Genomic DNA, 24,339 nt, shown 5'->3' on the forward strand with positions numbered 1-24,339 from the left:
GAAGTGCCAGGTGCTCTATCAGATGCCGGGACAAGCATAAAAGATAAATTGTATTTATTTTGTTTGCTAATGTCAGTAGGAAAGCAACTTCACTGGAGAAGAATGAGGAAATAGATGGAATTCTTTTCTCAGGAGACGGCCTTATTATCTGCGTGACTCTTAGGTGGTGAAGGCCTTTTCATTTGTGTCTAATTTTAACTTCTAAACTTTGGATTCTCCTTTTTTTCCCGTCCTTAGGACCGAGTACCTCTAGCGCTGCTCTTCAGTGTGTAGCCATAATTAGGAGGTTTTTTTGGTTCCTAAATAGGGCGTGATTTTCCTAAGTCACATTTGGCAGAGAGGTAGAAGAGAAGGTAAGAGAAAGGTTGCTGTGAAAGTGAATGTAGGACACCTGAGGAAGAGAATTCTACAAACTTGCTCCGTCCTTCTGGGGGCGTGGGCGGGGGTGGGGAGGCAGAGCGCGGGGGAACCAGGACTTGGATCATTCTCTAAATTTTCCTGTGCAGCTTCCAGAAGGGGAAAAAGGAGGGGAGGGAGGCGTGTGCAACTGACCTTTGCGTGTGGATTGTGCTTTCCGAGTCAGTCTTTCATATCTTCGTGAGCGCCATTAGCTGTTGGATCCTGCAGATACTACTGCTGCTTTTCCTTATCACTAGTAAATGAGGAGCAGGTGGCAAGGCTAGGCACAAACTGGTCTTTAGGCAAAAGGTCAAGAAGTCTGGGTTGAGTGGGGCCACCGATTGATTTCACAAATCAGCAAGAGAATTCAGGGACATACAGGTGAGTTGAGATTATCCCATTCCTTCCTTACCGTCACTATTGCTTCTATGTTTTTTTGGTTTTTTGCGGTACGCGGGCCTCTCACCGTTGTGACCTCTCCCGCTGCGGAGCACAGGCTCCGGATGCGCAGGCCCAGCGGCCATGGCTCACGGGCCCAGCCGCTCCGCAGCATGTGGGATCCTCCCGGACCGGGGCACGAACCCGTGTCCCCTGCATCGGCAGGCAGACTCTCAACCACTGCGCCACCAGGGAAGCCCTATTGCTTCTATGTTTGCTCCTTTTCCCCTTATTCAAGGACTCACTCCAGCTGATTTCCTTCCCTCAGGGTGCCCCCTCCCCACACATTCAACTCTCCACACGCCTGAGAGCAGTTTCGTCCCTTAGTATTCTCTATCCTCAGGGATTGGTTCCAAGACCCTTGCTGGTATGAAAATTCTCAGATGCTCAAGTCCCTTACGTAAGATGGCATAGTGTTTGCGTTTAAACTACACATCCTATACTTTAAATCACCATCTCAGATTATGTGCAATACCTAATACAATGGAAGTGCTATGGAAATAGTTGCTAGTGCATGGCAAATTCAAGTTTTGCTTTTTGGGATCTTCCGAAAAAAAATTTTTTGAACCCACAGATACAGAAGAACTGACCAGCTGTAATCTGTCTTGGGGGTTGTTGTGACTTTGTTGAATTAACATTTGTTAAGTAGAGCCCCAGGTGTAGGATGGTGAGCAAAACAAAAGACCACAAGAGAAATTGAAATGGAGAGGTTTACCCTGGGGGAAGTACTCAGCAGCCCTGGAGGGGGAGGTCAAGGCAGGGACAGGACCTGGGGCACACGCTTATATTAGGGTAGAATCCGTGGGTGGAATGCTTTGGGGTTCCTGAGCTAAGGCTCAATTCAAACCAAAAGAAGCAGGGTTTTGGTAAGCTCCACGTTAGGAGTTTGGGGCTCCTAACTAAGGGACACAGGGCTCTTGGAGGTAGGGGAAACTTTGATCACAAGGGTTATTGGGGAAGTCATATCAGGAAGTTAACTTACCTGTGACTCTTCTGGCTGTTTTCTAGGGCATGCCCTTGTATGAGGGGCGAGTGTCAGTTTAAGGCACCCAGAGGGCCACTTAGCCGAACAAAATGGATGCCGAGGCAGCAATACCATGGAGTAGCTTAGCTAAACACTCGGCAGGCAAACTGCTTGGGATCTTAGCCAAGTTGCAATAAATGGAAATACATTCCAAGTAGCTATAGTGGTTATAAGAAAAAAAGTGTATCTCACAGAAGCACAAGAAATGAAGCTGAGACTGGCAGGGGCCTCCCTCCAGAAACCAGCTGATAAAGGGTCTGAGACCTGACTGGAGAACTTGATGGTTCCTTACCTCCACTCCTCCTGGGAGGTTCTGCTTCTCTCTGTCTCTCTCTGTCTCTCTCTGTCTCCATCTTTCCCTGCTTCACCATGCACAGGGAGAAAGAGGATGTCCATCAGCTCCTGTTTGTCCTTTTTGTTAAAGCACTGATAGCTCTAAATTCCAAATTCTCTTGAGAAAGAATCTAATTATCCAGCTGACCTATACCTGCCTCAGGTGTCAATACCTTGTCTAGTCATTTATGGCCTTGGGAGTGGGGGGTCACTATACTAATCCTGAAGATGGGGGCAGTTTTAAGCAAAGAGGGGCTTGAGCTGGGACCGCCAAAGCTATTTCTTACACACCTGGCATTCAGGTGTAATAGGGCGTCTTATTTTTTCTGACCTCTCTCTCTCAGGCCCTAACCAATGTGTCTCCTAACTTTCCCTGAAAGTGCCATGTATTTTCTCTCCCTCTAGACTTTCCTGTGCTGATCTGGCCAGCTAGAGTTATGCCACCCCCCTCTTTTCTCTCAATTCAAAGCCTGCATATGCTTCCAGATGCAGCACAGATGTGCTCTCTTTGATAAAACCATCGCTAGTCTTCTGTGACATCACCTCTTCTGAAATACTATAACACACTGTCTCATTGTCTAATATATTTAATCACATGATGTTTGGTGGTATTCTTTCATTTATTCAGCCATTATTTGCCTATATAGTTAATTTTCCAGGAGTTCCTTCTCTCATCGACCTAATTATGAATTCCTTGAGGTATGAGCCATGTTTTGTGCTTTGAAAAACTCCCTCTGGAGTAGGTCAGTGTTCATAGAAGCATTATTCACAATAGCCAAAGAGTGGAAACAACCCAAGTGTCCATCAACAGATGAATGGATAAACAAATAATGGTGCATACATATGATGGAATATTCTTTAGCCATAGAAAGGAATGAAGTTCTGATATATTCTACAACATGGATGTGTCTTGTAAGTGAAATAATCCAGACACAAAAGGAGAAAAATTGTGTAATTCCACTTACGTTAAATAACTTGAATAGGCAAATCATAGAGACAGAAAGCAAGTTAGATGTTATTGAAGGCTAGGGGCAGGGATGAGTGGAGAATTCTTCCTTAATGGTTATAGAATTTCTAATCTGGGTGGTAAAAAACTTTTGGAAATAATGGTAATGGTTGCACAACATTGTGAATGTAACATCCTTCTGAATTGTAAACTTAAAAACGGTCAAAGTAGTAATTTTTTGTTATATATATCTTACCACAATTAAAAAATAATAATAATGTAATATACCCAAACCAATGAATTGTATGGTATGTGAATTATGTCCCAATAAAGCTATTTTTAAAAAATTCCCTCTGGAAACCAGATACTATGTATAATAAGTGTGTAAGTAATACTTTTATCATTTGTTGTGAGTCATCACGACATTATAATTTGTAATGAGATTTGTTAAGACACAAATTTAAATGTGATAGAGGAGCAGATATGTCAATCATTTTTATCTTTTGTGGAGTACCTGCTATACAGTATTACACACCAATATACTAATTTTATGTTTGGTGAAAGAATGAATAAAAATATTAACAAGGTATACAGAATTTCTACTCATATATGTATTTTTTTCCACCACCAACTTACCATCACTGGGGTTTCATTCTTTAGGACTGAGACATTGTTTTCCAAATACCTGCTTTTAAGACATAATACATTAAAAGAGAAGTTGATTTGTGAACTAGATTCCTGCTTCTCCATTCTCTGGCCATTAAATAAAGCTTTATGCTCTTTCAGTCTCAAAAAAAAGACATAATATAATATGCTATGTAGGTAGGATGGAACATTGTGCAGCCATGGGACAAATCATGTTTCAGAGGAATATTTGATGACATTGGAATCTTTGAGAATATTTATTGACATTGGAAATATTTATGATAAATTTAAAAGGCAGACTGAAAATCTATATGCCCATTTTAAATTTTATAAAAGATAGGAAAGATATTTATTAGTTAGTTACCTATTTCTGTGTAACAAGTCATTCCCAAACTAAGTGCCTTTAAAGAGTGGGTTGCAATCAGGTGTCAGGTGGGGTTTCAGTCATCTGAAGACTTGATCTGAAGTAGGGACTTGAAGACCTACCTTTGAAGCACATCATACCCATGGCTGGCAGGTCAGTGTTGGCTGTTGGCTGGGACCCCCCCCAGTTCCTATCCTCTTGGATTTCTCTGTAGGCTGCTTGAATATCTTCATGACATGGCATCTGACTTCCTTCCGAGTGAGAGATCCTTGACTAAGATGAAAGCTGGAATGCTTTTTATGACCTTGCCTTGGGGGTTACACACCACTGCTGCTCTTGTATTCCAGTAGTCATGCAGGACCAGCCCTGGGTCAGCCTTTATTCAGCAAGGACAACACAGGGCATGTGAGGATCACTGGGGACCATTGGCAGGTGACCACAAATATACACTGAAATAAAAATTTTAAGAATGGTATGATTAGAGCTGATCTTATTTTTCTTTGTGCTTTTCTATACTTTTCATTTTTTTTATGGTGAACATACATGATTTTTGGAATCACACACAGTTTATTTTTGTGTATGGTGTTAGGGAGTGTTCTAATTTTATTCTTTTACATGGAGCTGTCCAGTTTTCCCAGCACCTCTTATTGAAGATGCTGTCTTTTCTCTGTTGTATATTCTTGCCTCCTTTATCAAAGATAAGGTGACCATATGTGCATGGGTTTATCTCTGGGCTTTCTATCCTGTTCCATTTATCTATAGTTCTGTTTTTGTGCCAGTAACATATTGTCTTGATTGCTGTCACTTTGCAATATAGTCTGAAATCAGGGAGTCTGATTCCTCCACCTTCATTTTTTTCCCACAGATTGCTTTGGCTATTCGGGGTCTTTTGTGTCTCCATACAAATTTTAAGATTTTTTGTTCTAGTTCTGCAAAAAATGCCATTGGTAATTTGGTAAGGATTGCATTGAATCTGTAGATTGCTTTGGGTATCCTTCAATTAGTTTTAAGTCTTCAGAAAAATAGTTAAAAGAAGTTGAGTCAGGGAGCATTATCTGATCCTCTTATCTGTGTGTGTAAACACACATACATATACTCATATATACATACTCTTACACTCATACATACACATATCCTACACCTGTGGAACTGAATGGATTAAAAATGGATCCATCTTTTTTGTTTGTTATTTAATGATAGTCTTTGTATTTTAATGGTGAATTCAGACAATCAACACTGTGGTTATTGAGGTATTTTTTATTTTCTATTTTCCATTCTTTTTCTCTCCTCTCCTGCTTTCTTTTGGATTTTTCAAGTTTTCTGTATTCCAATTTCTCCCCTCTAGTGTTTTGGGAGTTATGTAATCTATTTCTTTTCTTTTATTAGTTATATTTAAAATTTTAAAATACATATTTGATTTAGCAAAGCCTAATGTTAATATCTTCATATTAACATCTTCCAAATAACATAAAGAAATCTTCTTCTGAATAACATAAAGATCTTAGAAACCTTTAATTCCAATCTCAGGCTCCCATCTTTTATGTTCTTACAGTTGCAAATTTTAGCTCCACTTTTTATAAACAATTTTGTTGAGGTATAATTGATATATAATAAATGGCATATAATAAAATATATAATTTGATGTCTTGACATATGTATACATCCATATGTATCACCACAATAAACATAGTAATCAACCCCTTAAAAAAATACTGATTTGAGTTCACACACGAACATAACTGATTGCACATAAACTTGTTTTACTTAAGGAGTTCTGTTGCTTCTGGACAGAAGTAACTATGATAATCACCATTCATCCAAGCCCACTAGGCATTCTGCTAAGTGCTGTACATTAATTATTTCTCATTTCTTTATTTATTGTCTTTAATTTTTAATTATAAATGCACTGCGAGTTTATTATAAGTGAATGTACTCAATATCAAAATGAATAGTATAAAAGAGGAAAGACTTGCAATCCTCTTTTTTTTTTCTTCAGAGTAGATACATGTTTATTGCTTGTTGTCACCGCAGGTATTTTCTATGCATTTGACAACATAAACGATTGTAATAAAAATGGGCCTAGATACATTGTGGGGTTGTTTTTTGGCTTAAAACAGTAATCGTTTATGCTTACTGTTTTTTGCAGCTTGCTTTTTTCAGTTATTACATCAAAGCCATCTTCCCATCCATCCTTCTCATGGCTGCATGATTTATTCAGCATTGATAATACATTGTGATTATTTTGATCAATCTCCCTTAATTTTAGGTTGTTTCCTTTTTATTATTGTTATTACAAGTGTTGCATTGAACTTGTCTTATGTATATCCTTGTTCATTTATTGAATATTTTTAATAGGCTAAAAGTCTGAAATGCAAAGCAATGCATTATTTCCAAACCATATAGCCACCCTTTGAGTTGGATATTATCATTTCCCTTTTGCAGTTGAGGAATCTTACACAGATCTTCCTCTACTTACAAGGGGGTTATGTCCCAATATGTCCATCGTAAGTTGAGAATATCGTTAAGTGGAAAATGGATTTAATACACCGAACCAACTGAACATCATCGCTTAGCCTAGCCTACCTTAAATGTACTCAGGGGGCTCCCCTGGTGGCGCAGTGGTTGAGAGTCCACCTGCCGATGCAGGGGACAAGGGTTCGTGCCCCGGTCCGGGAAGATCCCACACGCCGCGGAGCGGCTGGGCCCGTGAGCCATGGCTGCTGAGCCTGCGCGTCCGGAGCCTGTGCTCCGCAACGGGAGAGGTCACAACAGTGAGAGGCCCGCGTACCGCGAAAAAAAAAAAAGTACTCAGAACACTTACATTAGCCTATAGTCAGGCAAAATTATCTAACACAAAGCCTATTTTATAACCAAATGTTGAGTATCCCATGTAATTGATTGAATACTGTACTGAAAGTGAAAAACAATGATTGTAGGGGTTCAGAATGGTCGTTAAGTGTATGGGTTGTTTCCCCTTGTGATTGTGGGGCTGACTGGGAGCTGCAGCTTGCTCAGCATCACTACAGAGTATCGGAGTGCACACTGCTAGCCTGGGAAGAGCTCAGAATTCAGAATTCAAAGTATGGTTTCTACTGAATGCATATAGCTTTCACAGCACCATAAGGTCAAAAATTTGTAAGCTGAACCATGGTAAATCGGGGACCGTCTGTACTTAAAAGGGTTAAGTGACTTAGCTAGTGAGAGGCTGATGAGGGTATGAGAATCCTGATTTCCCAGTTCTCCAATGTGCCAACATCCTCACCACTCACCGCGCAGCCTCTCCTACTAGTTTGGAAAATGGTTAAAAAAGGAAAAGTTTATTAATGTTGGAATTGTCAAGAAGATTACTGGGGATTTTCAGCTAATAGTAGTCCTATGGAATTAGAATGCAAGGGACATATTTCAGGCAATTTTTAGTTTCACTTGGCCCTGCAGTTGAGGACACTAACATAAGAGTTGAGGGGCTATTTTTAGCAGGTTACTTTTTTTTTTTTTTTTTTTTTTTTTTTTTGCTGTACGCGGGCCTCTCACTGCTGTGGCCTCTCCCGTTGCGGAGCACAGGCTCCGGACACACAGGCTCCGCGGCCATGGCTCGCGGGCCCAGCCGCTCCGCGGCATGTGGGATCTTCCGGGATCGGGGCACGAACCCGTGTCCCCTGCATCGGCAGGCGGACTCTCAACCACTGCGCCACCAGGGAAGCCCAGCAGGTTACTTTTAAGCATCCCTGGAGGGGTTGTAAAATAGCCTGTCTACCACAGGCTGCTAGGAATTGCTTGACTAATTTTTTGTTCTGAAGGAAAGGACACAGACCATCTAGGCCAGTAAGTTGGGTCCAAAACTGGACTCATGTTTATTTTACGTAATAAGCGTGTTCTTGAATAATATGAGTTGAATTTTGGTTGGTTGAATGCCATTTTTAATGCACCAGGGGTACACATATTTCTTGTAATCCTGCAATGAGTGGCTTTCTAAAACAAAGAATGCTTTGGTAATGTGAACAATTTCCCCTTAATTCATGTTGAATATACCTTTTTTTTCCCTTAAGGCAGGCAACCCTATGCTCAGTCATCTGTGTCTTAGAGTGTGTTGGCTGGTACAGCTATATTAGTTAATGGTAATGTGGAATATATATGCTGTTAAAATACAGACTAATATAGTCCAAACTCTCACTCCAAAGTCCCAAAGTAAATGACATGGTGAAAGCATATAAATTAGAAGAGGTGGTTTGTGATAAATACCCCATGCCAGAAGGAGTGTAGTTGCAGACCTTGGGTGCTCCTATCCTTATGTTTGGATTGTGGGCCCCATTCCTGCCTCACTGAGCTGGCATGTGGAAGAGGTGTGTCTTCAGTTACTATGGCCACAGTCCAGAAAATAAGATAGAAACAAGTGAGGGTGCGTGAGACCCCTTTTCACACTAGTACCATTGCATGCTTTGAAAGTATAGTCAAAAATTTCTAGTCCAACCTTAACATTTTTGTTCTTTTATCAGTTCACATTTGCTCATACATTTTTTAAAATCAATCAGCAGTTGATTCTACAATTGGAATGGCCTTTAGAGTTCATGGAATTTTTGGTGTATGCAGATAATAAGGATTAGCCAGAGAGAAATAGACTCCAGCTTTTAACTTTGGCCAATTTTAGTCAATTTGGCTTAAGATGCTTTGGTTTTTTTAAAAAATATTATTCTACATGAAAAGCAGGCAAATATCTTCAATACAAGTGATTTAGTTAATATGCCTGGTAGGATAGGATTCTGAAAATGAATAATGAATAATTTTGATGCTCTAAGTTGACATTTATCAGTCTTTTAAAGGTCATGACTCTTGCATTGCTTTTAGTTTAGTCTTGGGAAAATAACTGAGAATGCATAGTAAAATGAATAACTTTGCAATGCCAATAAGCCCAGTTTTGGAGATCTATACTCTGGAAATAAAAGCACCAGAAACTAAGATATATGTGCTAGAATGTTTAGTGCAACCCTGCTTATAGAGGCAAAACACTGGGAGCATCTTTAGGGTTCAGCAATAAGGTGAATTAACTATAATATAACTACACGGTGAAGGAGTATGAAACTATTAAAAAGAATAAATTAAATCTGTATTATTGATCTTGGAGCCAATATATATAACCATGATACACTGTTATGGGGAAAATCAAATTACAGATTAATTTTTTAATGGAAAAATAAAACCCTACATGTGTATGTATGTACATATGAAATACATTTCTCATAGGTGTGTGCTATCTCAGTGAGAAAGAGGGGTTCCATAATAATATATTTTCTTTATGTGTATCTCTGTATTGTTTTACTTGCTACAGTGAGCATTATTGCTTTTTAAGTTTAAATATCTTATAAATTAAAAAACACACAAGCATCCTGTTTTTCTTATTTTGTAAAGGGAAACAAGACCATTCTTCCAAGTGATAATGTAGTTTTTCTGACCATTAAAATATATATTTAAAAAGAATTTATAGGCGTTCAAATACCTTTTGAAGCCTCACCATTTAGGTTGCTTTTCAGCTGTTTTAGCCCATGCTCTCCTGCTTTGATCTCTCACTACCATGTGTTTATTTCCACCAGCCAAGAAGCTTTGGCTGACCTTCTTACTTCCTATGGTTGTATTAAGGAAACAGCACCCACGTCTCAGCTCTGACCCCTCCCCTGCGCTTGCCTCTCAATTTGAGAGTTTTACCACAACATAAATGGATCTACTGCCTTTCACTGATAAGAATGGCAATCACCAAGAAAAGCCCTGAGAACAAACACTCCTTGTTTAATTAAAACATGAAGGAAAACTAGAAATGTCCCTACCACTTTTTTATGTGCTTCTAAAAGGGCTTTCTTAGTTTATTTCCTGTGATCTGCAAATAAGAAAACCCTGTAGCAAGAATATTAGATCCTCATTCCTCGGCAGGTTCCCACTCTGATTGTGGTTGCCTTTGTGTTTTTCCAGGAAGTCATAAAAAAGAATATCTTATCCAAAGGCTTTCTACACACAAAGATTATAAGTAAGGCTGAGATGCAGCCAGAAGTTTCAGCAAATAAAGTGCAAGTAAACCATGGCGATATTTAACCAAGTGTATGATAAAGACAGTGATACCTTAGGAAAGGATATGGAAATGAAGTTAGAAGCTCAGGCCTCACAGATTTATAATCTACAGGTGCTGATGGTTGGATTAAAACTTGAGCAAGCAGTTTGGCACTAAAGACTGGAAAACAGTGTGGAGAAAAGGGAACCCTCTTGCACTGGTGGTGGGATTGTAAATTGATACAGCCACTATGGAGAACAGTATGGAGGTTCCTTAAAAAACTAAAAATAGAACTACCATATGACCCAGCATTCCCACTACTGGGCATATACCCTGAGAAAACCATAATTCAAAAAGAGTCATGTACCACAATGTTCACTGCAGGTCTATTTACAATAGCCAGGACATGGAAGCAACCTAAGTGTCCATCGACAGATGAATGGATAAAGAAGATGTGGCACATATATACAATGGAATATTACTCAGCCATAAAAAGAAACAAAATTGAGTTATTTGTAGTGAGGTGAATGGACCTAGAGTCTGTCATACAGAGTGAAGTAAGTCAGAAGGAGAAAAACAAATACCGTATGCTTACACGTATATATGGAATCTAAAAAAAAAAAAAAAAAAAAGGTCCTGAAGAACCTAGGGGCAGGACAGGAATAAAGATGCAGACGTAGAGAATGGACTTGAGGACATGGGGAGGGGGAAGGGTAAGCTGGGACGAAGTGAGAGAGTGACATGGACATATATACACTATCAAATATAAAATAGATAGCTAGTGGGAAGCAGCCACATAGCACAGGGAGATCAGCTCGGTGCTTTGTGACCACCTAGAGGGGTGGAATAGGGAGGGTGGGAGACACAAGAGGGAGGAGATATGGGGACATATGTATATGTATAGCTGATTCACTTTGTTATGTTATAAAGCAGAAACTAACACACCATTGTAAAGCAATTATACTCCAATAAAGATGTTAAAAAAAAAAAGACTGGAAAACAGGACTTGTAGTCAGCTGACTGAGTTTGGATAATATGGTAAAGTGAAGAGCAGAAGTGATTAAGTAGAACGTTGACATTGTTTAGAACTATGCACAATTTTGAGCAATTGGATTTGGTATCAAAATATTGTGGCTATTTATAAGTATAACCATGGTGTAAACATAAATTCATTCATTCATTCATTCATTTAGAAAGTGTCCACTGAGCATCATCCTCCAGTTCAGGCCAGTGGGCTGTGGTGTGAACCCAGGACAGCTTAGCTGACTCAGAAGGAGGCCAGTGTCTAACAGGAGCAAAACAGCAATGAGAGGATGGGAAGAAGTGAGGCAGAGGGGGCCTATAGTTTGCATATGAGAATAAGAGGGTTTGGAGTTTCTCACTACGCTTTTCCTATGATTCCTAGGAAGATCAAACTGTGCCCCACCTCTTGCACTTAGCTATCACACATTTCAAGAAAAAAAATAAATATAAATATTTTCTTTGCCTCATTTATCACTGAATCAGATTTGTATTTTATGCTTTGAAATAGCAATGATGCTGACCCTTAAATAGAAAGGAAACCATAAATCTGAAAACTCCCCTCCTATTATTTTCTATACACCAAATGATTCTCAGAAAAATGCACAGAGGCGGCCTCAGGGATTTTATTTTAATTAATTTATTTATTACTCTAAGCAGCCTTTTTCAAGAACTAAAAGAATTGTGGAAACAGCAGTGACATTTTAGAAGATTTAGATTTAGTTTAACTTTACCATGAGTCTGTGGTTTCTAGGGGTGAGATCTTCAAAGACTGATGAAATTTGCTTTCAAGTCAGGGTTTTGAAATAAAGCTATTGGGGGAAAAGTTATTATGTAAGTAATTATGCTAATAAGGTATTTTATGCCGTGAACGCTTAATTCTCCTTCCTGGGTTATTGAATACAGCTTCAGCTAGAAATCTAGTGTAGTCTAAGAAGCTATGCTAAGAAGTCTAAGAAGCTTAGATGGAGGGAAAAATGTTGCCATAAAGATAAATTTAAATGAATTAGATTGAATAAATGCAACTATACTAATATGTAATGTGTTTTTAAAAAGTAAATGAAATTTTATAAAAAGGAAGAAGAAAAGAAGAGATAGGCAGGAAAAAGAAGGAGACTGAAAGTGGAAGCCTATTTTTAATCTGGACTGATTTGTCCAGAAATTTGCGAGTTTCTTCAGGAATGGTGCATAAAAGGGGGGCGTAGAGGATGGGGTGTGAGGGCATCTTCTGCTGAGGCCTCCTCTGGTGAAGACTGTCCTCCTTATTCATTCTCCTCTTTATTTTTCTACAGCCCATCTCCAATTTATGAAAGGCTTCGGTTCCAAAGGTTCACTTGTGAATCAGTTATTTGGAACTCAAGATGTTTTTAACCCATAGAAGCAGTATCCGCAGAAGCAATGTTATAAATGCCACTCAGTCTACCAGGCCACCTCACGACCACTTAACCAATATCACTGGCTGAAATAGTGCACATTTGCAATGGATAATAGCGGCAAACTACTGTGGTGATGCCAGTAGTTAGCCCCCAAAGTGCAATACAATTGACTTGGCTGTTGTGCTTGAGGATACACAGGTTTAACTAGAAAAGGACAAGCAAGTCTATGAAAACTTCTATGACAATAAATCATTTTGTGGGGTAAATGTGCAGGGTTTGGAGTCAGACAGGCAGTCACATCCAACTGTCTCCTTTGCTGCTTTTATCTGGGGATAATAACAGCATCTCCATAGAGCATTGCTGTGAGAATTAAAGGAGCATTTTTCAAAGATGTTAGCTTGTTATATACTGTTAACAGTATATTAATATAGTATAATATCAGTTTGGCCAAAAAGTTTGTTCGGGTTTTTCTGTATGATGAAAAACCTGAACGAACTTTTTGGCCAACCCAGTACTAATAGATACTGATTGTTATGATATATAATTATTATTATTCCTTATATATGGCTTTCTACATGTTCCACTTTTCTCCCAGAGACATTACAAGCCTTGAGAGCAGAGATTTTTGTCACGTACTTTGGTGAATCCCTAAATGCAATGCACATTAAACACAAGACACTGTATTTTCTCATTTATTGACAATGATTTGCTTTGTTCAAGGGCTTTGGAGATTAAAAGCTCTACTCTGATTCTTTCACAATTTTTTTCTTTCTATTTGTTACAGGCAGGTAGCCAGCACAGCTCTTATAATTGATGGTGATTCGGTATTTATTTTGGCTCACACATGGTTCAAGGGGTAGAAAAAGGGAAGAACAAGAGGGGTAGAGAAAATTCCCCATGATTCTTAGACAAATGTTGGATGAAAAAGAGAAAGAGAGAAAGGACACCAAAAGTATACATATCTGAGAAAGAAATGATCAGGTAGAATTTACTGAATTCAAAAAATAAGAGAGTAATGTTGCCTACAATGTCCCCTGAAAAGAAGGTGGGAGTGGGGATGCAGCATGGAATTAGTACCTCAAGTTGACCAGCAGGTGGTGTGTCACCAACTTGGAGCAGCTTGTTTGGAGTTTGGCACAAAGTAGACGGATGGCTGGGCAGCTTTAGGAGGGGGCAGCTGGCAGGGGTTGGTTCATGCTACCTGATCATGCGTGCATGGGATGGATACCATTTGGGAATTTCTACTTATGGGAATGCCTCTGATAGGCACAAAGGCCCATCAGGACGTCTCTGAGAAACTGAATCCAAGGTGTTCAAGCCAGACCATGTTTCCCTCTTCTTCCTGCAACTTTTGAACCTGGTAGTTCCATCACTTCAGTGATTTGCAATATTTATTGCATCCAGGACCAGCAGTAGAGAATAGAGACTTAGTTGAGAGGAAGTGTCTGGCTTTGTTAATGGATGGTGAGGCTTTCCTGCTCTTGGTCCTTTTTTCTTGATCATATTTCTTGTCAATGGCTTTCTCTTCTTTGCGTAGATGATTAAAGTACTTAAGTAGACCTATAGGTCTATATCTTTTTTCTTATATAAAAAGATCTCATTTGAAAATGAACAACTGATACATATTTGTCATGGAAACAGTAGAAAAAAGTTGATAAGCATAAAGAAGGGGGAAAAATTGCATGTGACCCCAACTCCCAGAGATAACCACTATTAAAAATTTGATATCTAAAGTTTCAGACTTCTAGATGTTCACATCTTTTCTTAGAAAAATGAAATCATACTGAATAAATTGTTTTGTAACTTGTGTTTTTCACTTAATCTATGCCAAATATTTTTCTACATTAATATATTTCAACATTATTTTATAATGATTCCATAGTACTACCTCTTATGAATGTGTTATGATTTATTCTACTTCTGGCACATAGATTGTTTCAAATTTTTCACTAGTATAAACAATGCTGTGAGAAACACCCTTATATATGAAAATCCATATTATATTTTTGGGATATATCTCTAGAACAGGAACTGAAGAATTAAATATTATACATATTTTTTAAAGTTTTGCTACATATTACAAAATTATCTTCCTCAAATGTTGTAAAAATTTATACTCTTGCCAGCAGACTCTGTTGGTGCCATTTTCCAAACCTCCTGCCAACATTGGGAAGTATCAAGTTTCCATCTTTGTCACGCTTATAGGTAATAAATGGTATCCTATTATTGTCTAATTTGTACTTATTTTTAGAAAACTGAGTGTTTTTCAGATGTATATTGGTCATTTATATTTCTTCCCTTGTGAACTATTTATAATATCCTTTGCCTAGTTGTTAATTACAAATGCTATTCATATGTTAAGGCTCTTAAACCTTTAACATAAAGGTTTTATTTTTTAATCTCATTTTGTCATTTGTGATTTAATTTTGGCTATGGTGGGCTTATTTCTGACATACACAAATTTTACATTTTATCCATTTAAATAGTAATTTTTTCTTTATGGTTTCTGCTTTTATGATCATAGAATAATTTTCATGATAAAAATATTTAATCATGATTAAAATGATTTTAAGGTTATAAAAACAATCACATCATTTTCTTCAAGTTTGTGGTTTTATTCTCACATTTTACTCTTCGGTTCACTAGGCATTTACTTTGTGTATGATGTGAGGTAATAATTGGATCTTTATTTTTCCTAATAATTAACTATTCAACAAGTTACTGAATAATTTTTCCCCACTGAGTTTAAATACTGTATTTAACAAATAAACATTTTATTATAGTACTTGTATTTATATTTCTGGGCTTTCTGTTCTGTTCCATTGCTCTGCCTCTTTTGGCATCAGTATCAAACTTTTAACTGTTGATTTTTTTTAGCCTATTTAATACCTAGGACTGCCCCCCTGTTGTTTTCTAAAAATTTCTTTACCAGTCTCAGTTTTTTATTCTTTCAGATAAACTTCAGGATTTTTTTTTTAAGCAGTTCAAAAAATCTCTTTGAGATTTTAACCAAAAATTAATTATGTTTATAAATTAAATAGGGGAGAATTGACATCTTGACAATGTTGAGTCTTCTGGTCCCCGAAAATTGTATAACTCTCCATTTATTGAAATATTTTCTATTTTCTCAATAGAGTTTTATAAAAATTTTTAATATGTTATTCACTTTTTTTGTCATTCCTAGAAATTTTGTTGTTGTTGTTACTATTATGAATGAGGTTTTTTTTTCCCCATTATGTTTCCTATCAGGTTTTGGCTGTTATGTGGAAAATTCTATTAATTTCATGTATTTATTTTTTAACTGTTCACCCCACTGATATTTCCAATTATTTAAAAAGTTGATTCTGTTGAGTAGTGATTATAACATGTACAAGCTGGGTAATTTTGTCTCCTGCTCTCTCATAATTCTTTTTTTAGCTTCTTTTTCTTATCTGGTCCAGAATAGTATGCTAAATGATGGTAGTGACAATGAGCATCCTTTTCATGTTTGTTTCTGATTTTAATGTTAATACTTCTAGTATTACACCTTTAGGTATGATGCCTGTGTTTGGTTTGAGATACACAATCTTTACCATGCTAAGAAAAATTCTATTTTATTTTTTTAATTGATATTTAATTTAATCAAAAGACTTGTTAAGATTACCTATTGTGCTAAACTGAAAGCTTTTTTCCATTGACATATTTATGTCACTATGCTAGTGCATTCTTTAATACTGAGATTTTTTTTTTCATCTCAAGGATAAACTATGTTTATACAGGAGGTTAGTCTGTGGTTTCCTTTATTATGTTTTATCAGTTTATTTGTTTGTTTTAAGTCAAGGGTATTATGTTAGCTTTCTGCTAGTTTTGTCCACTTGAACATTTTATATAGCCTGGGAATTATCTGTGGCTTCAAGCCCCAAGAGAACTTGACTGTGTAAGTAATTTGGACCAAAAAGTTTTCTTGGAAACAAGTTCTCAATAACTTTTACTTTTTTCCATGATTATTGATCTATTGTTTTTCAAGTTCTTTTTGAGTCAGTTTGCCTCTAATTAACTGTTTTGGCTTTGTGCACACTTTTTGGTATGTGGTGTTCTCATTATTGAAATCTTCTAAGCATTCTATAGATGTTTTTTTCTTCTTTTCCAGTCAATGATTTTTTTAAAGAAGAGTTATAAAAATTTTCCAAGAGCTTGGCTCTTTTCTAACTTACACTTTTGTAATTGTTTTATAGTTTTACTATAGCATGGTCATAGAATGTGGACAAAATAATTTCTTTTGGGGGGAAATTACTTAGGATGGTTTGATGACCTAATATAAAATGTTTTTGCACACTTTAAAAATTATCTTTTCTTAAAGGAGTAGGCAGAAAATCCTTCTCTTTAATCATTCATTTATTCATTCAGCATGGTTTCAGCCACGTGTCTCCTATATGTCAGGCATTGTATTAGGCGTTGCAGGCTATAAAATGAATAAGTCATATGCTTTCTCTAAGGTAGTCAACGTTTAGATGCAACATAGATACATGAAGACCTAATTATAATACAGAGTAAGAAATGCAACAGCAGCAGAAAATACAAGAGAAAAATTCAAGCCCAGTCATAGGTTCTGGGAATATGAAGGTACCAAAGACATCACCATGGCCCCTGAGAGGCTTTCATTCTAAAAGTGTAAAAATAAATAAATAAACTGAAGGCAGAGACAGGCTTTTGGAGGCAAAGCAACTAATTAGGAAACCACTATAGTCATTCAGTAATAAATCAAGACATATGAGAGATGTAAGAAAACACAAAGAAAAGAGGGGATTTTCACACTTAAGGGGCAAGTAGAAGAAAAGTCCATATAGGAGGCTGAAGGAGGTAGGAGTAAAATTTTATGGTAGTCTCAGGAGAACATTTGAAACAGTTGGGTCAAATGCAGCTGAGAAGTCGAGTAAAATAAAAGCAGAGCCAATAGGCTTGGTGTTTGGTGACTTGGGGAAGGCAGTTTCAGTGAAATGGATGGGAGAAGCCAGACTGTAAGCAGGTTGAGACTTAACTGGGATGCGAGATGATGGAGACAAGGAGTACTTCCCCAGAAGCTTAGTTGTGAAGGGAATGAGTGGGTTAGGGCAGGAATTAAAGAAGCAAAGGATCCTTTTTTTAGGAAATAGAAAACCGTGAGCATATTTAGATAATGAAGAGGGTGAGCAGACAGAGAATGAAGGCACGGTTGTTGGTAAAAAACATCCTAAACATTTAGGAGTTGCAAAATTAGACACAAACCCAGGGGGTGGATGGCCTCTGATTGGAGGAGGGCGACTTTTTTTGAGTTGAAGGAAATGATTGGTACCTGGAGACAGTTTGGGCAGGGAGGTGGGATCTCAGCATTTCTTCACGAGGCTGGAAGGTGTTATTGTAGAACCTTCTATTACATTCCTGGACCGGGAAGTTCCCGGGTCTTGGTCTGCAGTTGACAGTTTGCTTCATAGGTATGATTCAGGATCCATCTCTTCCTCTCTGCCAAAAGGAGAAAGGCATTTCTGTGTTTACGTTTCCTGAGTTTGTTTTTTTCTATTGGTTATTGAAGGCTTTCTCTCTTTTGCTAACGATGTGGTATGCAACAGATCCTCAGAACAATTAACAAGTCAATTGCAAATAAAGTAACTGATGGATGCCAAAAGGTCACAAAAGTTTCTGTAGTTACAAAGTAAAAATAAATCAAAATAATATTTTAAATCTTCAATAGGCCTCCTTTTCTGTTTCTGATTAATGATTGTCATATCAACATATGAAGAAAAAATGTTTATGAAGCTGACATGTATTTTAGCACATTGTATGTTGATGTCTTATTTCTATTACTAACTTTGAACCCTTAAAAAGAGATACATTTTGAAGCTTGTAAAAAAAATTTCATTTGTACTTTGGGCTCTCACATGTTGCTAACAAGTGAATCCCCTGAAAGACTGGTAAGACTGAGGGGTTTTTAGTCTTTTGCTGTTATTCTGGAAAAAGAGTCTATCTTCTGTACAGAGGGAAACTTCTGGTTTGATTAACACCGTAAATAATTATGAGACAAAATCCAGATATGAAAAATTGCCCACACAGGCTCTTCTATTGAGTAAGATCTCACTTATTAAAATCAAAGTTGAAAGTTTAACAGGCTCATTATGGTTCAGAAATCCCCTGGGACATTTTAACCTTTTAAAATCTTTTTTGGATGTTCAGTTTGCCAAAAGGGCTTACTCTCTCTGTCGTATCTCCACTCTACCCTGCTTGGGCACTGATTTGGGGAAGTGTCACTCTTACTACACCAAGAGGTCAGATACCCAAGGTTAGATACTACCCAAAGTCAGATAGTTTAAGGGCTTTCTTTGGAGAGAGGGACGAATAGGAAGTGGGGGTGGGGGTGGGGTTGGGAAAAGCAGCTCAGGTGAGAAGCATGAATTCAACAAAGCATTCAGGATGGTTTGCCACTTTTGTGAGCAACACAGGAAACAGCAGGCTGGTCCCATTTCCTAGCATACCAAAGCGGGCAGCAGCACATCTGTAAAGTGCTTTGTAAATTTCTATAATTTCTGTTTCCACTCTCATTCCCGGGCTGGTAATCTCAACAGCGCCCCCAAATGTTGACACAATCCAACAGATAACTATGCGGAAGTTTGGTCTTCAGCTGCCTGAAATCATTTCCATTAGCTCTTTAGATTAAGCTGTGTTTTTGCTATTCCTCATTAACCCCACACACATCTGGCCCTCAGCATCACTGGGCACAGCAGCCCTGTCCTTTGAAACTAAACCTAAGCATCCTTAGGCTGCTAGTCTGCCCTCCTCAGAAGAGTCCACTTAGTCTGTGGCTCTTGCAACAAACTGGAGGCTGGGATGCTGAGAAAACGAAACCAAGTGCAGCAAAGTAAGTGGCAGATTGATGTAGTCTAGGGGCACCTGGAAAGAAGAGCTGCTGCCACCTGCTGTACTGCCTGGGGTTCCTTCTTCCTGCTGTTCACGTGTCCCAATGAAAACCTGAGGGAGATAAGAGAGCAGATGGACTGCCAGCCCATCCCTCCCAACGCCCTCCCCAATACAAACACGTCAACTTTCCACTTGCAGTGACCTGCTCTCCAGGGTGACCCAACAGCTGTTTGGATTTTGTCACTAAAAGAAAACAAATTATGGAATGTACTGCTCTACATGCTAATGAAATGGCTGAGCCAGCACAGGGGTTACGAGAAGGTTTGTGAATTAGGAGAATAATGATCTTCAGTTTCTGACCTCCTGGCATGCAGCGGCATTTATCAGGAGGTGCATGTGACTGGTTAAGACACAGAGCCCCAGCATGAAGGAAACAGCTGCTCGCAGAGTGCTCTGGCACTTGGCAGCTGAACAGGCAGAGTGCTGATGTGAGGAATACCGCGCCCAACCGCCCCAGTAAGTAACTGGAGAACTTTCTTCTGTGTGTGTGTGAGTGTGTGCGTGTGTGTGTGTGCATGTGCACACGTGTTTTGCAAGCTACTGACAATTTTTAATTTTGATTTTGATTTCCTTCTGGCACTAAAGGAGGTATTTTATTTGTTCCTGTTCCTAATAACCATTCGTCTTTTTACTGATTTTTTTTTTTTTTTTTAAGAAACTGTTCTTTTCAGCAACATTGTTTTCTAACTTTAAGGATTAGTGAGGCATATTGCTTGGTTCCTATCTAGGAAACAGCGAGTTTATTTCCTGGTATTCGGAATTTTTATGGTCCACGGTGTTTTAGGTTCAAAGCCAAGATTCAGGTTACAAAGTAGAGACTATTGAAGTGAGTTGATGACTAAATTTGATTTTAGTCAGTTTTATCATTGAAACTTTTTTTTTTTTAACCATTGAAAATGTTGTTTGAGAAATAGCTTGTGAATCAATTGTATGTCTGACTGGACCATTCCTAGTCAATTTTGAAGATTGTCTCATTTAACTATGTGTAAAAATCTGCAATACAGAAAGCTAACAAAATAATATTTAGATTAGCAATTATATTTAGATTTTAGGCATGCTTTCTAATTCATTGAAAGATATACTTTATAATTCTTTTCTTCTCATCTTCATTACTTTACAGCTTTTCTAAGTCACTTTCATCACTTTACAGCTAAAATTTTTAGTTGTCCCTGGTCTTCCTGCTTTTAGATACGGGGAAGTTCATGTTTTTATGATGGGCAGAGTCTTTCTTCCTTGTTTATGACCTGGATTATAAAGGTGTTGTCTGAAGCCAATTATCAACCCTAGGGTGGCGGGCGGGGGGGGGTGTCCTGGCATCCAAAACTGAGAGGACTTGTTCTTTCTTTGGTTCATTCGGCAGTAATGGAGCTTTCTCTTGGGAAAGCAGCGAAGCAGGCACAACCCTGGAACAAAGCTGTTGTTCACAGGCTTTTGTCCTTCCATGGTTTTCACCAGACAGAATGTTTAAGAAGAAAGGAAAAGGGGAAAGGGAGAGGGCAGAACCCTGCATCAGTGATGTGAACCTCTGAAAGTGACAGGCCTCTGAATCAGACCCATGGGGGCAGGTAACCAAACAAGTTCACTTTTCTGGATTGCCTGGACATTAAAGAGGGGGGCAGAGAGTGGTGTTTTGATTTGAATTCTGACCAAACAGTTATTTTGCTTGTGAGAAACCCAGGGCACCCTGAAGTGTGCTTGTTTCCCCAAGTTACTGACAGATTGTCACATAGGCTCAGGCTGTACAGTTTGCTTGCAATTTCTGCCTGCTACATGGAGGGAGCACTGCTCTCCCTGCACCCCTGCCACATCTCCTCATATATGGAGTATGGATTGAAAATGACACGCTGGTTCTATCCAAGTTTCCCTCAGCATGGTTGGTCTTGAGTTGCCACATCAGCCAAAGATCTGGGATGGAAGCAGATTCAGATGCCTGGCTAGTCTGGCATTGGGAGGTTTTTCTCCTTCTTTCCCTTAAAATGCAGGATTCACAAAACCTAGAATGTCCAGTGAGAAAATAATATTTCCAACTCTTTTGTTCCTCTTTATACCAGTTGGGCAAGGTCCTTGGGTCAGCATGTGGCCACGTGGCCCCGTGAGTTCCCTGTCTGACTGCAGGGCACCGGCTGCCCAAGGGGCCATTCTTTAGGGAGTTTGCTTCTGGTATAGTTTCCCTTTTTCTGAAGGCTGATAGTGGAAAAGAACTCTCAGGTGAAATTTTGTCTCCAGAATCATAGAGTCACACACCATAAAACTGAGAGGGTCTTAATGGCAATCTGAGTATCCTTTGAATTATAAAATATCTTGACCTTCAAAATATTAATATCAGAATAACAGAGATAATTATTTTACATGCAGATAGTATGTCCATAGAACCAAAGCTTTTAATTCTAGGATAGGAATTATAGAATGCACAACTTAATGCCTTCATTTCAAAGGTGAGGAAGTTGTAGAACATTTTTCTGGGTCCCAGTGCTAGTGAGTGGTAGAGCTTGAAAAGAGCTCAAGGCTTCTGCTACTACTACCATCATAATATTAACACTAATAGTTATAACTTACACTTATTGGGCACTTTGCCAAATGATGTGCTGTACAAGTGTATTTATGTTCATATAATCCTCACAAGTCTATGTGCTTTATATAATTATTCCAGTTTTATAGCTAGAGAAACCGAAGTTCAGAGACTGTAGCCACTCAGCTATACATGACACAGGCAGAAGTGACACCGAGATCAGACTCCAGAATCTGCACACATTAAACAAATAAAAGTGGAGCTCCTATGCTAATCTCACACATTGAAGCTTAAAAGCTCATGAAATGCAAATGAGACTATTTCAGCACAATACAATTAGACACGCAACGTGTGTTACGGCCCTTTCGAACTCTCCATGGCAGGAAGGGTGAGGTTTCCCCTTGGGAGACAGTCCAAGCCCAGGCTATGTAGCAACACTGACTGGCAGCATGTTTTTCTCCGTGAGAGTAGTTCACTGATGGCCCTCACACTGGTCAGAACAGCAATTGAGAGCTTTTTTATTTCCCAAGAATGCACTGCTCTCGCTGCCCCTGCTGGCCTTTGCCTCGGTTTTTCCTGTCACTCCTTTCCTTTGGAGGACAGCTACTCCACCCATGCCCCACCCCAAACAGCCAGCTTAGTGGTGATAACACTAGTGTCAGTCCTGTTCATTGTGTGACTCAACCTGGAAGGTTGGTTGTCCAAAGAGGCTGTTGTTGTTTAGGACTTAGAAGCAACGCAATCCTTCCCTCTCTTTGCTCTGTTTGTTCCCGGCTGTGAGAGAGGGTCGCTGGCCAGGGGACTGGGGGTGACGGGCGGGGGAGAGGAGAGATGTGCTTTTCTCTGCTGACTGGGAGGCTACCTGCACCTGCATTTGTCTGGGTGCACACTCCTCCCCGCACCTGCCCCATAGCTGAAGACTGACCTTCTCACTTGTGGGCCATGAACCTGTGGCTTGCCTGGGTCATCAACCAGAGACAGAGCCCTGAGAAAAACCTACTTCTCAAACTCTTCTAAAAATTGAATTTAACTCTCTGTATTCCTCCATGTGGTTAAATGTCAAAATGAGGGCTGGCGATGAGAAAGAGCACTGAGTAAGTAGCAGAAGGGTCTTTTGGTTAATCAGGAGGAAAGTTTAGTAAGCAGAGCATTCAGGCATGTCTTTGAAAAAGTCTTCAATGTTTTTTCAAGGCTGTTATAACAAGATTACACATTTTGAAGACCAAGCTATTTGTAACAAGAAGAGGGAATTTTTCATCTACTTCTCACCTGCCTGATGCTTCTAAACCTAAGCCCAACTCAAGAGCAGCCAACAATACAGTCTGCTAACCCAGAGCCACTGGAAATTACCTCCAATTCTTAGCAATTGGTGTGGTGCGGTGGGTGTTATATGGGCACTCGTGAGATGGATTTAGAATCGCAGCAGAATCCACAAGTCATACTCCAGACCTGGTTTGAAGCAAAATAAAGTGATTATTTTTGTGGGATCTTTTATAAGGAAACAAATTTTGCGATGCAGTGCTTGTTTTATTTATTTATTTTTTTTGCCAGCTTGTGTTCCAAAGAACCTGTTCCCAAAGAGTTAACTCCCTTGGGTCCCACTTTCTCTTTGTATTGGTTGCTCATGCGCCCCCGCCGCCCCCACCCCCCACCCCAGAGTTGTTTAGCTGTTTGTGTGTCACATTCCCATTGTTTTATGGATTTGAAAGTCTGGGTTTCTTGCTTTCAAATGATCACAGTAGGGTACCTCTGGAGTCTGTGGTGTGTATCTGAGTTCGCTGTGCTTTCATCTTTTTTGAGCCCATCAACTCTATTGAGAAGACAAACTCCTGCATTTTTATGGAACTCTTCCAGTATTAGACACTTTTTTGCACGTTGCCACAATCCTAAGAAAGAGGAGAGACACTGTTACCATTGTTTACAGTGAGGAAACTGAGAATGAGAGAAAGTGAGTGACTTATCCATGGTCATAGGACAAAGCCCGACTAAATCCCGTGTCTTCAGACTCTGAATAATATCAATGGAATTGTTCTTTGTGATCATAGAGCTATGATCTGTGTTATCTTCTCACGGGTGAAAGGTAAATGGATGACTGATTCATGATGTGCCATCTCACACATGTCAATGATGATGTTTCCAAAGCCTTTGGATATTTGGCTTCAGAAACAGGGTCAGCTTGGTTACAGACACAATAATATTTGCTTTGGTAATATTTGTATAGGAACTTAGTGGTCATTTTCCTACCCTGCAGACCCAATGTGGTTAAGTTGGAGTCATATCGACCTTGGCATGATGTAATATTCGGCTTTTAGAAGGGACCTTGT

The 24,339-nt window shown here is 38.9% G+C and overlaps 1 protein-coding gene and 1 long non-coding RNA gene across 5 annotated transcripts in view; both read left to right on the forward strand.

The window, feature by feature from the left end:
- Positions 1-24,339, forward strand: part of LOC309815238 — a 1,174,291-nt gene that overhangs the window by 48,445 nt on the left and 1,101,507 nt on the right. The gene's annotated exons all lie outside the window — the stretch shown is intronic.
- Positions 1-24,339, forward strand: part of RASGRP3 (RAS guanyl releasing protein 3) — a 103,310-nt gene that overhangs the window by 9,136 nt on the left and 69,835 nt on the right. The window contains exon 1 of one of the 4 annotated variants that reach the window (XM_082641898.1): positions 19,552-19,962. The exons of the other annotated variants lie outside the window; for them this stretch is intronic. The gene's annotated coding sequence lies outside the window, so the exon portion shown is untranslated. Of the gene's footprint in view, positions 1-19,551; positions 19,963-24,339 lie in introns of those variants that run through there. 4 annotated transcript variants of the gene reach the window in all.

Source organism: Mesoplodon mirus (assembly GCF_964341445.2).
Source record: "Mesoplodon mirus genome assembly, chromosome: 14".
Lineage (NCBI taxonomy): Eukaryota > Metazoa > Chordata > Mammalia > Artiodactyla > Ziphiidae > Mesoplodon > Mesoplodon mirus.